This window comes from Pseudopipra pipra, chromosome 19, assembly GCF_036250125.1.
Source record: "Pseudopipra pipra isolate bDixPip1 chromosome 19, bDixPip1.hap1, whole genome shotgun sequence".
Taxonomy (NCBI): Eukaryota; Metazoa; Chordata; class Aves; order Passeriformes; family Pipridae; genus Pseudopipra; species Pseudopipra pipra.
Window position 1 is genome coordinate 11,253,569 of NC_087567.1, and position 16,621 is coordinate 11,270,189.

At 52.2% G+C, this 16,621-nt stretch overlaps 1 protein-coding gene across 1 annotated transcript in view; it reads right to left on the minus strand.

Moving 5' to 3' along the window:
* Positions 1-16,621, minus strand: part of SLC39A11 (solute carrier family 39 member 11) — a 267,969-nt gene that overhangs the window by 27,293 nt on the left and 224,055 nt on the right. The window contains exons 16-17 of the mRNA XM_064676146.1: positions 2,023-2,119; positions 657-703 (exon numbers count right to left, since the gene is read on the minus strand). The gene's annotated coding sequence lies outside the window, so the exon portion shown is untranslated. The remainder of the gene's footprint in view (positions 1-656; positions 704-2,022; positions 2,120-16,621) is intronic.

Sequence of the window (16,621 nt, forward strand, 5' to 3'; positions counted from 1 at the left end):
AAGGAGGGGGGAAACCAAACCCCCCCATGATGGTGAGATTGTTGGGATGGCTGGTCCAAACTGGTCTGGGACAGAAAACTGGTGGTTGGGTTACACTTCCCACTGGCCCAGAAAAGTTTCTGTCTTTCATGGAAAAATGTTGAAAAAAATGAACATTAAAACTAAAAAAAAACCCCAAACATTAAAACTAAAAAAAAATAAAATAAAAAAAAAAATAAAATTTAAAAAATTAGAATTTAAAAAAAAAAATATCTAAGCCCAAAATCTCAGCTGAGTTGCTCATTCACACTTCTTCTTAGAGAATTTCCTTATGTTCCCATAAGGAAGATAAGATTCCCCACCAACCACCATCCCCACCTTCCGTCACCATCCCACCAGTCTCCCACTCTGGAGCAGAGATCCAACCATCACCTGCTGCCTGTCCAGGTGTCCTTCAGCCCCACTCTTCTCCCCATCACCCCACTCCCCACGTGCCCACGGTTCTCTCCCCCTTTCCAGGTCAGAGTAGGTGTCCCACCACCCTCTCCAGCTCCTCACAGCCACGGATCTCACCAGCAGAGTCACCAAGTGAGTGGCTCGTTAAGAGCTCAGGAAGATTTACAGCCACACACAGAGGAGCTCAGACACTCCCGGGTATGTTTTGAAAAAGCACTTACCTGCTTAAAAGGGAAAGTGCTGCTACTTGAAGGTTTCCTGGCCAGACCTGAGGAGCAAATCAAACAAACACTATTTGCATTTATTCCTAATTCCCAGCAGGTTGTTGTTCTAGGAGCTTTTGGCTCCAGGGGAGTTAATCTGACTCGTGCCAGCAGAGGACCAGGCTGGCTGAAGGTGTTCTCCTAAAGACACAGAATCCTGGAATCATCCAGCTTGGAAAAGCCCTCCCAGCCCGTGGAGTCCACCCTGTGACTGATCCCACCCTGTCCCCCAGCCCAGAGCACTGAGTGCCATGGCCAGGCCTTCCTTGGGCACCTCCAGGGGTGGGGACTCCAAACCTCCCTGGGCAGCCCCTTCCAGTGCCTGGCCACCCTTTCCATGAAGAAATTCCTCCTAATGTCCAACCTGAATCTCCCCTGGCACAACTGGAGGCTGGGAGAAGAGGCTGATCCTCAGCTTGCTCCACTGGGGTGGAATGAGATGAGATTTAAGGTCCCTTCCAACCCAAACCATTCTGTGATTCTACAAAATTATTTTCACCACCAGGGCTATCAGACACTGGGACAGGGACCCAGAGGGGATCTGCATCCTTGGAGATACTCAGACTTGCACTGGACATGCCCCAGGCAACCCAGTGTGGGTGTCCCTGCTGTGGCAGGGTGGGACTGGAGCCCTGCAGGGTCTGTTCCAGCTGAAATGATCTGCAGTCCTGTGTCTCTCTACCCACACCCCCAGTGCTCCCATTTCCTTCCAGCCTGCACTTGCTCCCGAGCCTCTGGAGGGGCTCCCAGACCCTCCCAGACATATTATTGCTGCAGTTTCTTTTCCAACAGTAAAACCATTTCTCCATAGCTCAGCTAAAGCCTTAACACTCCCCTTTCAGCTCCTTTTATGACAGCCCCGGGCTACTGCCAGCCAGGCTCCCCTCGCCACCCAACCCTCTGCTCAGCAACTCCCCAGACTCCCTCACAGCCCTGCCTGGTCTGCAACTGGGGGAAAAAAGGCAAATAAATGCACTACAGAAGAAGAACATTGGAGTTGGAAGCCAACAGAGAGTGGCAAGGAGCCAGCAGGAGGGCTCAGGGCTGCACTGAGCCCACCCCACACGCCAGCTGGGGTCCAACCTGCCCCAGGGACAGCAAGGCTGGGCTGAATGAGAGCTCTGGGCTGGTTATCCACGGGGTTTGTGCCCATTCCTCATCCCTCAGGCAATACAGGGGGAAATTGGGGCTGCAGTGCAGTGGGTTTCTCCCTCCTGTGCTCTCTCCCCTTTTCCACAGGGCATGGGCTGAAGGTGGCCCAGCCAGGCCAGGAGCAGAGGGAGGGCACGTGTGCTGTACTCACACACACACAGCACAGACATACCTGCACATCCCAGGTCTGGGTGAAGCCATTCCATCACTATCCTCGTCATCTCTGGTGGGGATCCCAGGGCTCCTCTGGAGAATGGACACCCAGCCTCCTGGAACAGCACAGTGTCCTGGCATGGCCACACCCCTGGTGGTGCAGGGGGAATTCCCAGCCCGGGGCTGCAGCGAGCTGGACAATCCCACCCAGCAGGTACCTGGCCAACACCCCCACACTGCTCGGCCAGCAAAGCCCTGAGCTGCTCACAGGGAGCACGTGGCCCAGCTCGAAGGACAAGGCTCCCCAAAAGCCCTGCTCAGAACCAGCTGCCCCTGCCCTGCCTCCATCCTTGACTCCGCTCTCAGCAATTCCAGAGCTTCCCAGAGAGCAGGGACCCCCCAGGCCCCACTCTGACTGCTGGAGATGGATGAGCAGCGAGCCAGCTGCTGTCCCAGCAGGGGCTGAGGCTGGAGCAGGCTCTGATCCCACCTTTTATGCCCTTGGTTTCTCCGTTGCTGGCCCGTGTCGGGAGGCAGCGGCGGCGAGCGGCGCACGCAGGGGATGGAGAAGATGCTGGGCTTTAGCAACAGTCCAAGGACAGCCTTTCTGTGGCTCCATTCATAGTGCCAGGCACGGTACAACAGCCCAGCAATTGTTCTCCCAAGCATCACCTTCCCGTGGAGGCCACTGGCAGATCCCTCCCCTCCGGGCACGCGGGGCAGGCAGGGCTCCATCACTTCCCTGAGCGTCATTCCTTTCATTACCCACCCTGCCCTGCAGATTTCTCCAGAGAAATTCCAGAGAAATTCCACCACGGGCAGACAAGGATTATTTTTTTTTTCCTTCTTCCTTCTCTCCATCGCTTTTCCTTTCTCTCCTTCTCCCTCTCTCTTCCCTTCATCTTGCTTTGGCTCTGCTCACCTGCATTCCCACGGGCTGAAAGAAAAGGCACAGACCTAATTAAAGCTACCCAAGCCATATCTGGAGGTATTAGGGATGATGATGGCCCAGAAGATAAGGGTATTCCTGGGATTAACATCCACCAGCACAAAGGGACAAGTGGGTTGCTCATTTTTTCTAAGCTCTCCAATGTAATTGGTTTTATTCCCAACGTGAGACACTCTGTGATTCGGAGTTTGGGGTTTCCCCAAATATTCCACCTCACCTGGAGTCTGGATTCATTGGCCCCATGGTGCAGAGCAGCAGGATGGGGATCCCAGGTGGGAGAAGCACCAGTGGGATCAAGGGGAAAGGGCTCCCCAGGAGCCAAAGGAGTTGTCTCACCAGGGCGGCTCGAAGCCAAACCACCACAACAGGTCAAGGTGAGGAAAGAGTGTCAGGAGAGCCACAAACGGAATTTTCCTGAGAAATTTGCAAAGAGTCTTTTCTGGGATGTTTGCAAAGAGTTTTTCACCCAGGTCTGTTGCTAGATAGAGCCAAATTCCATCCTATTCCCGTTGCATAATATAATTAATAGTAATACAAGCTCTGTCGTTATGCAACAAAACTTTCTGTTCCAGTTTCATCTCACCTCAATCACCAATCCTTGCAGTGGTGTTAACACTGTTTCCTCACCCTGCACTCGCTGTAACCTCATTAATCCAAAGCCTAAGGTCTACGTTATTTATTTATTCCACATGATAAAACCAGGATATTACTCACTGTGATAACATGGGTTAATTTTCAGTGAAGCCTCTCTTGGCAAACTTTTAATACAATGAATAACACCCCTATCAGATCCCAGATAAAAGCTGTCATATTGTAACCTCAGCTCAGGCTTCGGCCCGGGGACTTCAAGGTGCAGTAATTACGTTCTGCTGGGGTTTTTTTTCCTTAATTGTTACTCATAAAAATCAAGGCATAAAATTAAATTAGTTCAGTGTTATTTAGCACGAGCTTTATTCGAGGCCAGCGCCCACGTCAGGCTGGGAATGGGGTGTTAAATCCCGTTGCCAATGCACCTCTCTGGTGGGCCTTGAGTGGGAAATTCGGTGGACAGCAGTTGGGGTAAGTGGGGTAAATATTGTCCCCATCCCCTCCTCCTGCCTGCATGGGAGGGTGCAAACAGAGCAACCTGAGCCCCCAAAACTGCACCCAGAGCAGGTTCCTGCATCCTTCCATGGGTGGGAGAGACGTGGGGGAACAAACCTGACAGTGCTAATTTGAGCAATTTCTATCAAAAGCAAAAGAGGGTGAATTGGGTGATAAAAACACGAGCTGGCCCTAAAGCAGAGTTCCCATTTGGACCCAACCCCGCACAGTGTCACCGCACACCAGACCCAAAACCACCTCTGTGCTCCCACACGAGGCTGTTCCAGTCCCAGCAGAGCCCAAGGCTGCTTCTGGGACAAACTGGAGCAACACAGGAACAGCTCCTGAAGGGCTGGAAGGGCCTGGCTGACCTGAGATCACTCCGGGATTTATATTCCAGCCGCGTCGGCGAGCGGAGGAACGGCCGCGGGCCGGAGGGCAGTGGGGTTAGTTTAAAATTAGAAGAGGTGTCGAATGAGCCTTTTCCGTGAATTTGGTTTGCAGGTTTCCTTTTTTCCCCGAATCCCCGCGAGCCCGCGGGCCGGGCGGGTGTGAGGGATGGCACCGAGCGCGTCATTAGCGCGGGGAAGCCTCCGCGAGGTGTCAGAGCCACGATAAGTCCTGTTTAAACTTTCCCCAGAGCTAAACACCGAGTGTCAACACGCACCGCTGCCCGAGCGCTCTGATCGGGCCAGGCAAACATCCAATCAGGAGCATAAATCAAAGCCCAGACACATCCAAGCCAGGCTGGAGTGTTTAACTCTACAATTCCCACCTGAGCAGGACTTTCCCAGCGGGTTGCCCACAGCCAGGTCTCTCCCCAGACGTTTGTTTATGTAAGAAACCCGTCTGTGTGCATTATTCCTGTATTTATTTCCCCCCGGTAGGCACAGGCACAGGGAAAGGTTCCGCAGGGTACACGGTGTCCCAGCCCTGCAGCGCTGCTGGGGGATGCTCTGTTTGCTTTTCCTCCCGCCCCATCTCCCCTGGAGACCAACCCTGGACAGCCCAAAATTCCAAATAACGGGAGGGCAAAGCCACGGTTCTGAGCTCGCCAAGTGGGAAAGGACAGGGAATGTCACCCACCAGCTTGAGGATCGTCGGCTCCTCCGTGCCACCCTTCCTGCCCCTAAACCAGGGGTTATGTTCCCTGTGGGAAGGGGCACAGCAGGGAGGTCTCTCCTTTCGAGAACTCTTCAAAAAAACCCCAAAAAGCCACTTTTTCAAGGCTCCACCACAGCCCAAGGCCCCCTGCAAGACCAGACAGCCACTGCCAAGGACGACACATTTTGGGTGCCTTTGGGAGCTGTTGGCCACAGCAGTTGCCAACCATTTGCTTCCAGCAGTGGGCTCTGCAGTTTTCCCTGCTCACCCCAGTGCCTGGAGGAGAAGGGGGACCCACCACCCACAGTGTCACCCCACAGCCCCCGTCCCCTCTGCGTGTCCCTGTGCCAGCACCATCCACCTCAACACACAACCAGGTTTCAGGCTGGCTGAGCTCACCAAGCTTTGCATTAGACCTCCAAGTGATGCAACTCATAATTAGAAACCCATGCCAATATTCGGAGAAAAATCACTTTTTTTTTCCCCCAGATTGGGCAAAAGAAAGGTTAAAAAACACCATCTGTCATGATGATATTTTTTCATATTTCTCTGTCCTTTCCCTCGTTAAGGGGAAGTGGGGAGGGGAGAATGTTCATTTGAAGCTTGCAACATGTTTTATTAATTGCTGGCAAATAATCCTAAGATAAAGTGCACAATAAATTTTTTAATGAGAACATATGGTGGGGGAAAATTGATAGGACTGAGCCTTTGAAGATTTCCTTGTGAGCACAGTCACAAGAGGAGCGGGAAAAGGCTTGGACAGGGAAGCCCAAATATTCCTCAAAGAGAGAACAAGGCAAAGGGCAGGTGGGGGAATTGCTGCTGTCACCAGGTACCAAGGGCTCCAGTTGGATGTGGCCCATGAAGTGATGCCAAAAAGCAGTTCATGGCAGGTCTAAACACAGTGTTAAACTCAAAACTCACCCGTGACACTGACCTGTGCCAGGTTCTGGTGCCACTGGCCCCGGGGATCCTCCCTGGTATCAACTGGTCAGGAAGGGGCTTAAGCTGAACTGAAATAAGCTGCTCATAATTCATTTATTTTAGATTTATCAGCAGTGCCACAGACACATTCACAAAACCTGGGGGGGGGACACGGTATTTAAAGCAACATCTCTGGCAAAACTAAAGAAATAAAAAATACCTCCCAAGGGCAACCTGATCCCCGAGCAGCCACATCCACATTAAACATGGGATTCTTCCAGGGACAACAAGACTTAGGAGCACAGCTTTCCACTGATTTTTAGAGGATCTGTGCTCACCTTGGCATCTCCAAATACCCCATTCAAATACACGTCCATGATCAGCTGCACCCTCCAAACCAAACATCCCCTGGCCCTTAACCCAGGAGCAGCCGAGCCCTGCAGGGTCTGATGAGGATCAGCCCCTGTGCCCAAGGGCTCCCCAACACCCACCAGCACATTTCAGTGCCCAAGAACTGCTTCTACCTCCAGCAAGCCCGACCCCTGCCCCAGCAGCACCTGGGGAAACACCTCCACAGCACGTGGGATTCACTGCATGTGGGTTCTGAGAAGGAATTTTGCCTTGGACCCCCCAGCTCTGGGCAATTCAAGGCATTCAGCATCCCCCTGAGCTCCAGCAAGGGGTGTGGATGCACCCCAGGGGTCTGAGCTCATGCAAAGCAGGTGCTACAAGCAAGAAGTGTCCCCAGAAGTCATCAAATAGTCACCTTAAAATACAATTAAAACCCTCACTGACTGAACTAAAGAAATAAAGACTCGAAAAGGGCATCTGGCTTTCACACCATTGGAGTTCACTCAGAAAAGTGGCTCTACTCCACCAAAATTCAGCTTTCTGGTCAGGAAAATTCAGGATTCAGGCAATTCCAGGAGCTGGAGCTTTAAGGAAAACCTCCTGGGAGAGCAGAGCCTGGTGCTTTTCCAACCTGTCGATATTCCTTGGCCCTGATTGATTCAGTCACGAGACCAGGCCAGGGCACCCCAGGGCAGGAGCTGCAAGTGCCAACTTGCATCAGTAACCCATTAACCACGGGCAGAGACAGACATTGAGAGGACTTTGATTTAAAACCATGTCACCTCAAAACAAGACACCCTCCACCTGCACTGCCCAGCCCTTCCCCTCTCATTTGGGACTCCTGACAAACAGATTTAAGACCCTGATGAGATGGACAAATAGTTCCTGACCAGGAACACGCTGCGGGAGCGTAAAATATAAAGTACAGGTATTTTTCAGGTGCTCCCATTTTCAAACAACAAGCCCTGTAGCCCTTCAGGGGAGTGTGAAAACCAGAACATTTGAAGCTATGATCCCAAAATTGTCGTCATCCCACACCTGCACTGGGTGTTCCTGCCCTGGGCAGTGCGGAGGGACCCCCAAAATCCCGACCCTTCCCGAGCCAGCAGGATTCCTCTCGTTCTTCTCATGGACTTTCACCACCCAAACCAAACACAGGGGCCGTGGGGCAGCACAGGGGAGGTCAGGCAGGCTCAGCCAACCCTGCCAACATTCCCACACTGCCCAGGATCCCTTTTTATCAGTGTGGGGACGAGAGATGTCAAGGACTTTGGTCCTTTCACAAGTCAAAACTCACAGCAGTGGCAGGAGGATGGTGAAGGTTTAGGGGGAGGCACTTCTGGGGGGAACAGGGGGATTTCCTTGGAGGGTGATGTGCCCACTGCTGCCCTTCCTCCCTGCCAGCTCCCCCTGTGTGCCCAAAGGCACAGACTGCCTGGCATATGGACAATATTCCCTGTTTTACACAGACAGGATAAGGAGGAGAGAAAGAAAGATTTTTTCCCTATTGCAACCCACTAAAATTAAGATCTACAGAAAATAAAGGCAAAAGAAAAAAAAGGTACGAAATTGCATGGCAATATTTGCAATACTCATCCTAAAGCACCACTGGAGCAAAAGGCATCGGCAGTGAGCTTGAGGCTCTTGAAAACTGGCCAGTTCCATGTACATGTATTAATTTTTTACATATATATAGATATAATTTTTCCCACAGAACCTCAGATTAAGTGGACAGTTGGGCCAGGAATCCTATGAGAAAAGGAAGGGATTTCCCAGGAGATTTCCATCACTTCCTCCCCACACTCAGGCCGGAAAGCTGGTGCTGTGAGAATTGTCCCTCTATGGGTAATTTTGGCCCATCCTCTTCCAGTGCTGAACAACCCAGGGGCCAAACTGGCAGGAAATATCCCATTATCTCCGATTTTTTAATTAAAACAAAACTGGTGTAAATATATTGTTGAGGATTTGGATAAAAGTTGAGAGTTGAGGGGGCATTTTCAAGCCAGGAAACAGGAGGGGTTTAATTTTTTGCAGACCCACAATAATGAGCCACTTTCTCTTCACAGGCACAGAGAGAAACCTGCAGAAAATGCTTTGCCCATCTGCTCCTTCCCCACAGAGCGATGCAGGAGCTGCAATCCTATTTTTTTTCTGCCTAGGGACAAGATGGCAGGTCCTTGGGAATCTCATGGCAACCTTATGTGTGGAGCAGTGCAGGCAACAGCGCTGAAAAATTCCACTCAGGAATTTGGATAAGGGGCAGGAAGCACAGAAAAGGAAGCAGCTGAACAGCAAACTGAGAACAAGACATCTGAGTGTCCCTCACCTCCAAACTCCAGCACTGCTACAGCAACAAACCCCATCAAATCATCCAGCTCTGCATCATGGACGAGGTTTCCCCAGATTTGGTGCCTCCACCGCTGGTTTTGCTCCGGTTCTCACCAAATGCCAAACTCATTTCTCTGCAGGAGGTGGTTTGGGCCTCCCTGTTCCCAACAGACACCAAATCCAGCCACAGAACCCCTTCAGCACCCAGTGCCCATCAAGGGATTTTCTCTGCACGAGACCTTCCAACTGAGAAAACACAAATCCATGGGGAAAATACAAATCTGTGGGGGAAAAGCCAAGGAAGGATCTCAAGGACCAGATTGGGGCTTTTTCCAGCTTCCAAACCTGGAGGTCTCCCCTTTGTGAGGAAGGAGCAGAGCCCACCCCCAGCCCAGCACACAGAGCCAGCCCTGGGAGTTCAGCAGCCAGAATTCCCCCTGTTTGGGGCAGGAATTAGCCCTATGTCCCCTCATCAGCCAGAATTCCCCCCTGTTTGGGACAGGAATTAGCCCTATGTCCCCTCATCAGCCAGAATTCCCCCCGTTTGAGGCAGGAATGACCCCGTGTCCCCCCATCCCTGCCCACACTCGAGGAGGTCCCAGGCAGGCGGGGAGGAGGTGGGAAGGGGAAGGAGGGGGGTGCTGAGAGTGGATTTCAGACTTTCACATCCCCTCTCCAGATGTGCCGGGAGTGGAACCCGACCCTGGAGGAAGGGGTCTGAGCCGGGATTTCGCAGTTTACCTCCAACGTTTGCCCGGAATTCTTTACGGCGCGGCTCGAAGTCGAGCTGAGAAGTTTCTCAAGCCCCTCGTGCCCCGGTGCCAACCCTCACCCTGCAGCTCCCCCCAGATTCTAGGAACTGCCCCGGAGTGAGGGAGGAATTTCTGTGCAGCCTCCCTACCTCGCCCTGTGCTTTTTGGCCGGGGCTGCCTAAAAACCACTTGGCCTGTCCTGGCAGCCAAGTGCCAAGGTATATATGTATGTCCCGACCCAAATGAATGGAGCTGCTGAATTAAGTGCTGCAGCAAAACCCTGCAGGACAATCGAACCCATTGATGGTGCTGCAGAGCCCAGAAGTCTCCGTTGCTCCGAGCCAGAGCTCCCACAGCAGAGCCCTCCTGGTCAGAGCCATCTCCCCTGTGGGATGGTCACCGGCCTCCTGCTTGGGCTCTTCTTGGGGAAAAGCCACTTCTCCCTGGAAACAGAAGTGCTGCCAGCCCAGCCAGGGCTGGAGTCTCCTCTGGGGCACCCACCACGTAGCTTGGAGCCCTCTCAAACGCTGCCCAAATAAATCCACACTCCTTGGAAGAGGGAGTCTGCACACAGACCTGGTCCTGCAGGTCACTCAGTCCACAGAAACCGAGCCCAGGTCTAAGGTGGGCCCAGCCCACGCCCTGGAGCCTGTGGGACTCAAGGCCACAGGGGCTGTGTGTCCCCTTGCTTTCCTTCTGCCACGCCAAGCAATCGGCTTCCAGCTGCCACGCCGAACTGGGCAAGGAGAAACCTTCCCAAAGGAAGGAATTTGGGAAGGAGAAACCTCGCTGCCACTCATCGACTGAGCAAATTCAATACAGGCAACCATAGACAAGGGATAAATAGTAAAAAAAAAAACTCGAGATGTCAATTTTACAGTTGCTCTCTGGCTCTTTGCTGACCATAACCACACTTTAAACAGTGTTTTATGATGCAAACAGTCAGAAACCTACTGCTGGAAGCTTTTGGAATGAGCTAGCCACTCTGCAGAGATAGGAGCAGCCCAGGTGGACACTCCAAGCCAGCTCACTGGGAGGCTGAGCCAGGGCAGGACGACTTGCTTGGCTCTGGGGCACAAACCACAGCCCCGAGCCATTGATGCTGCCCATCTGCATGTGAAAAAGCAAACACATAAATAAAAATTAACGATGCTGGAGAACGTTCCCACTGGCTTGGCTTCTCCTCAGCCCTGGAAGCAGAGCTGCACCACAGCCAGTGCTTGGCCAAAGCCACCCGGCCACCACTCGCCCACCCCGGTGCCCAGGGGCACGGGCTGGGCTGCAAACCCTCTCCCACCCACGCCTGCTGGGACAAGGGAGAGGCTGTGCTCCTGCAGCTTTGAAAAATTATTAATAAAATGCCAATGGGTCCGTCAGAGTTTCTGGTTTTTTGGGTTTTTTTCGTTTTTTTTTTTTTTAAAAACTGGTTTTGAGTGACACAAACCCTCCTGTACTGCACAAACTCATCTGCCACCGGCCAGTTGTGCAAACAGCAGAGTTTGCTTTCTGCCAAGGACCCAAAAAAGCCAAGATGAGCCAAGAGCTGTGCTGGGTACCCAACCTGAAAGCTGCCACACACACACATGCACAAAAAGCAAACACAGCATGATTTTTTACTTCTTTTCTAGAAGTAGTGCCCTGTTCCCCTTTGTCTCCCTGGATCTGTCATTCTGGCAGCTTCAAAAGTTGTTTAGATGAACTGAGCCTTTGGCCACTTCTAAGCCTGTCTGGGAAAAGATGGAGCTCCTGAAGGATGGAGTTGTGTGACAGAAGATGGACAAGGAGAGGAAGAGAAGTTTATGGATGTGGTGACTGGGAAAGGACAACCTGGATGTAAGAGATTTTACCCAGAGAAAGCTTTGCTGGTCACCTCAGAAATGGGAAAAGCTTCCCCCCCCTACCCTGCAAAGAGAGGAAGAGTTCCTCTGTCCTTCACCCCACCTTTGGAACAAGGTGGATCAGATGGGAACAATTCCTCTCTAGCACTCTTGAGCCATGTGAGCCAGAGCTGCTCACCAGCCCAGAACAGGGTTTGGTGCCCCACCCAGCACTCAGCTCCTCCAAGAGCCTGGCCATGACCTCTCACACTCCTGGTAACCACATTCCTGCAGCCTGTGCCAGTGCCACTGCAAAGGCTGGGACTCTCCAGTGGGCAAAACCAGCCCCAAAGATCAGCAAGGTCACAGCATGTCATCCAGAGGGATTCACCAGCCCCAAAGGGTTTCTCCACCACAGCAAACCCCAGAGATCACCCTGCACTACCAGCAGACCTCACCGACAGCTCACCCTGCTGAAGATCACAATTACAGGGAAAAAAAGACAAGGAGAGACAGGTGGCACACCCTAAAATAGAGAGGTTTTCATAATGGTTACACACTGGCCTGGGGCCAGCCCACAGCTCTGAAAGCTCAGGGGCAGGAGAAGGGATTTAGGAGCTCAACTCCACATTTCACAACTGGTCCCAGGCCTGCAGAGGGACCAGCCCAAACCCCACATCCAGGAGGCTGAAGTCAGATCTCAATCTGAATTTGGTGGCTTGGGCAAGTTTCAAGAATCACAAATTACCTCTACTTATTATTATTATTAATAATAAAGTGTTATTTCACGCAGGAGCTTTGAAGTTCATTGTGATCTGCAGAGAAGTGGCTCGAGCAGGGGCAGAATGCACAGCTGGCAGGAGCAGGTGGGGTTTGCATCGTCTCCAGCAGCTCCCAGGGCCGAACTCTGCCTGAACTCCACGCTGGGAACACACCACGTGCACGTCTCAGCACCCCTGAGCTCCAGAGCAGCCCCCAGGCTGCAGACACTGACCCCACATTCCCCCTCCTGGCTGCACAAGAGCAGCAGCTCAGCTCAGCTTCACCATGAGCACCACCAGGCTTGCCCCCCGCGTGACAACGAGCCCAGGGCTGGCTCCTGGTCTTCTGCCAGGGAAGAAATTTCTCCAGCCAGGAGCAGGGCAAGGTCAGACACCGAGCCAGTCTGGTGCCACCCACACTGCTCCAGTCTGCATCCCGCTGGGCTCTGGGCTAAACCCCTGTGAACATGGTTGTCTAGTTCTTCTGCTTGTACTGCCCTATTTTGGGAGTTTGTTTAGTGAAAGAAGAACCAAAATTGCAAAATAAATATGTTATTTCAGCCTTAAAAAAGGAGGGAGGGCCAGAGCCTGGGGAGGACCCACTGGTGCACCTCTTTGCAGCCTGACTTCCAACAGGTTTCCGAGGGCTCAGCCTGAGCTGCTGAACATCCTCACAATGAGCCAGCCCAAGCCAGCAAACCCCTCAGTGTTCCCTAGAAAAGCACCAGAGAAGCAGATTGTGCTGATGCCAACGGCTCCACCCGCTCCAAACCTGACCCCAACCCCTCCATGGACACTTCTGCTTCTCCTCTGCCTTTCACAGAATCCCAGAATGGTTTGGGTTGGAAGGGACCTTAAAGTTCATCAAGTTCCACCCCCTGCCATGGGCAAGGACACCTTCCATAGACCTGGTTGCTCCCAGCCCCATCCAACCTGGCCTTGGACACTTCCAGGGATGGGGCAGCCACAGCTTCTCTGGGCAACCTGTGCCAGGGCCTCCCCACCCTCACAAGGAAGGATTCCTTCCCAATATTCAATCTAAAGCTGCCCTCCTTCAGCTTAAAGCCATTCCCATCATCCCATCCCTGCTTACCTTAGCAGAATGTCCCTCTCCAGCCTTCCTGTACGTCCTCCTTGGGTCCTGGTACTTCCCTGGCACAGCAAAGCCTCCCTGTGCCATCCAACCCGCACAGCCAGGTCGGGGAGATCAGACCCACACCCCCAGGGTGGAACTGCCCATCCTGCTCCTCAGGCCCTTCACAACTCAGCCCTCATTTCCCACGGCTGGATGAACAATCCTCGTCCTGGCCAAGGACACCAAACCCCGAGCAGCCCCCGCCGCAGACGCTCAACGTCATCACACTCAAGGAGTGGGTAATTAATGCTGAAAGGTGTGATTGCAGCCAAGCAGGCTGGCTAATCACCGCCTGATTTTGGCTAATCACCGCCTGATTTTGGCTAATCACCGCCTGATTTGCTCTAATGTCCCGCATCATTTAGAAATACAATCTGAAGGTGGTGGGAGGGACTCGCTGCCATTCCTATGGAAATGCAGGATCCCTTTCCATGTCTAAACACTGCAACTTCCCTATTCAGCAGGCCAAGGCCAAGTTCCCAAGCTGAGGAACGTGGATGTATTTTTTCCTGCAGCAGGTCAAACGTGGCTCTGCAATCCCGTGATCCTTTCCAGGGTACTGCATTAGCAGTTGGATTGGGAAAAAAACACTTAGGAGTCAGTTTGGTACCTCTGCCTCTCTTAAATCATAAGAAAATACCCATTTCCTATTCCTGCACTGCTGTAACACAGAGCTGTCCCCCCACATGGACGCAGCCAGACCAAGGCTGCTCAACTGATGCAGCTCAGAGCACAGGTAAAGAAAAGGAGGATGTGCTATAGCTTGGAGATTTCTTTATCACAGATTATCAGCTCCGTGGATCTTGCAAAGCCATTAAAGTGATGGATGACTGTGACTATTTTGTGTCCAGAGATGCCACAACAAAACAGTTTTTTAAAAGTTCAGTACAAACCGAAGCCCTTGTTTCCTGTACAGGGTATTCTGTCAGTGCACTGTCTTGTAGATGGGTCAGATAAACAGCTGGGGTTGTGTGTGATGAGCTGGAGGCCACGGGGAACCATCTGATTTGACCTCAGGGAACTGTCAGTGGCTCACTGAAACTCAGAGCCCCAAGGCCACCAGAGCTGGGACCTCAGTGGAGTAGGTAGTGCTCAAAAATGACACAAGACATGCTGAAAACCACCCCCCATCACCCATTCCTGATCCCACCACACCCTTCCATCACCCATTCCTGATCCCCAACAACATCTTCCTCCTGAACAGGCCACCCCCTGGCACAGCAAGGCACAGTCACCTGGCAAAGCTCTGCAATGTCCTTGGCTGAGCTCCCTGTTTGCACACCAGGAGCAGGCAGTGGGAAGCTGCCACTGGGCTGACATTCCACCCTCTCTCCTGCAGATCTGGGAGTCCATCACCAGCCACCCCGTGCTGGGACAGCAAACCCTCCCCACACCACAGCCCTGGGGGGTTGTCCCACCCTGTGCCAAGGAGATCAGAAACCAGGATCTCATGAGGCAAACAACGATGCTTTCCTGCCCCTTTGCAGCAGGTCATTGCTCTCCCTCCCCTCTTTAACTAATGGAAACAATCCCTCTGCAAAAACACTCCTGGTTTTACAAGCCGGGAGGGCTCACACACCTTCCCCCTCGCAGGGAGCCCTGAGGGGTGAGAGCACAGGCACAGACCTGCCCTCTCCTCACACGGGATCCTCTCGGGTGACCCTGGGTCCCACGGCACTGTTTGCTTTGGATGCGACGCCCGTGTTGGGTTCGGTGTTAGTCAAACTGACCTTTCCTGTTTTCTGAGTCAACGGCCCCGGATCAGGCAAGTCAGGCACAAGATGTTGAAAATTAATCACCAGCAGGGGCTGACGGGAAACTGCCTGATTGGAGAAGTGGCATCTGGTGGGAGCACCGGCCTCGTTCCCTCAGCTGAAGCGAACACCCCTCATGCTCTGCTGAAAACCCTCCCTGGGGCCACGGCGAGCAAAGAAACCCCCCAGCAGTGACACCCCCAGCAGTGACACCCTCAGCAGTGACACCCTCAGCAGTGACACCCCCAGCAGTGACACCCTCAGCAGTGACATCCCCAGCAGTGACACCCTCAGCAGTGACAACCCCAGCAGTGACACCCTCAGCAGTGACACCCCCAGCAGTGACACCCTCAGCAGTGACACCCCCAGCTCGGGGGCAGCTGAAAGCATCCTGCAGGGTCAAACCCTGAGGTTAATCCTGAGCACTGGATTCCCCCGGGACAGCCCTGATCGAGGGTGGCAGCACCAGGCAGGGAGTTAATGGGTCAGAGCTTCATCAGCCCAATGCACCAGACTCCCCTAAAATAGCCCAAAAACATCTGATATTTGCCTAAAGAGCCTTCCCCAGACAGAGAGGTCTCCTCTCACTCCACAGTCACCCCATTGTCCTCCTGGCTTTTTCTTCCACAAATGCTGCCAGACCAGTAGGACTGGATTTGATTCTCTTTGGGAGATTTCTTTTTTTTTTTTTTCCTCCCTATCCCAAAATATCCCTCCTGCCCCAGTAATACAGAAAAAATGTGGGTGTTTCTGTGCAGTTTCAGGTAATTTTGGAGACCTCAGATTTGTCACCTCTTCAGGGCCTGTTGTTCAAGCTGTCTCAGAAAAAGAAAGCTCATGGAAATTATTTGGCCTGGCCAGGTCCAAACCTGGACCATTTGACCCCAAATGATAAAGGATCTGATTCTGGACAGTCTTTGAGCCAACTAAGGACAAATGATAAGGTGACAGATAAGCAAAGAACTCAATAAAAAGCCCATGAGGAGCTGAATGTGCAGCAAGAAACAGTATCCTGCCTTGCTATGAATATTTCCCTGGATTCTCTGGGGTCTAGTACAGAGAAGTGCACATTGCTGTGCTTCTTCTCACCAGTCTTTAACTGTATCTCTACAAATTACAAAAAAAAAAAAAAAATTAAAATAATTTCTTCAACATCCTCTTTGTCAAATTTGGCAGAAATTGGAGCAGGAATTCCAAAGGGGGACACAAGACAGTGATGAGGGAGAAGGAGACACATATCCATACCTGTATCTTGTTTGGTTTGAGTTCAGACACAAAAGGGATGCTCAGAAGCCTCACTAATAGATTGAAAAAAACCAAACCCAGCTGTTTTCTAAAGAGCAAACATTCCCCACTGCCAGGCCCTGGGGCTGGTGCTAGGAGGACAGTCCCATCCCAGGACCGGCAGAGCAGTGCTGTCCCAGCCAGGGCTGATCCCAAAATCCTCCTTTGTTTCTCAACGTTGAGTTTTCTTTGCCTTTTTTTTTTTCCTTTTTCTTTTCTTTTTTTTTTTGCAAGGTAACAATACCTCCTTTCAGGCTCTGCCAAAGCCCTGCTCAAGCCCACTCAGATAAGAGCTGGCAGGGAAGGTAACTGCCATCAATATTTTGGTGAATGTTAACTACCTGAGGACAGGCTGGGAGGGGGATCCCAACAGTCG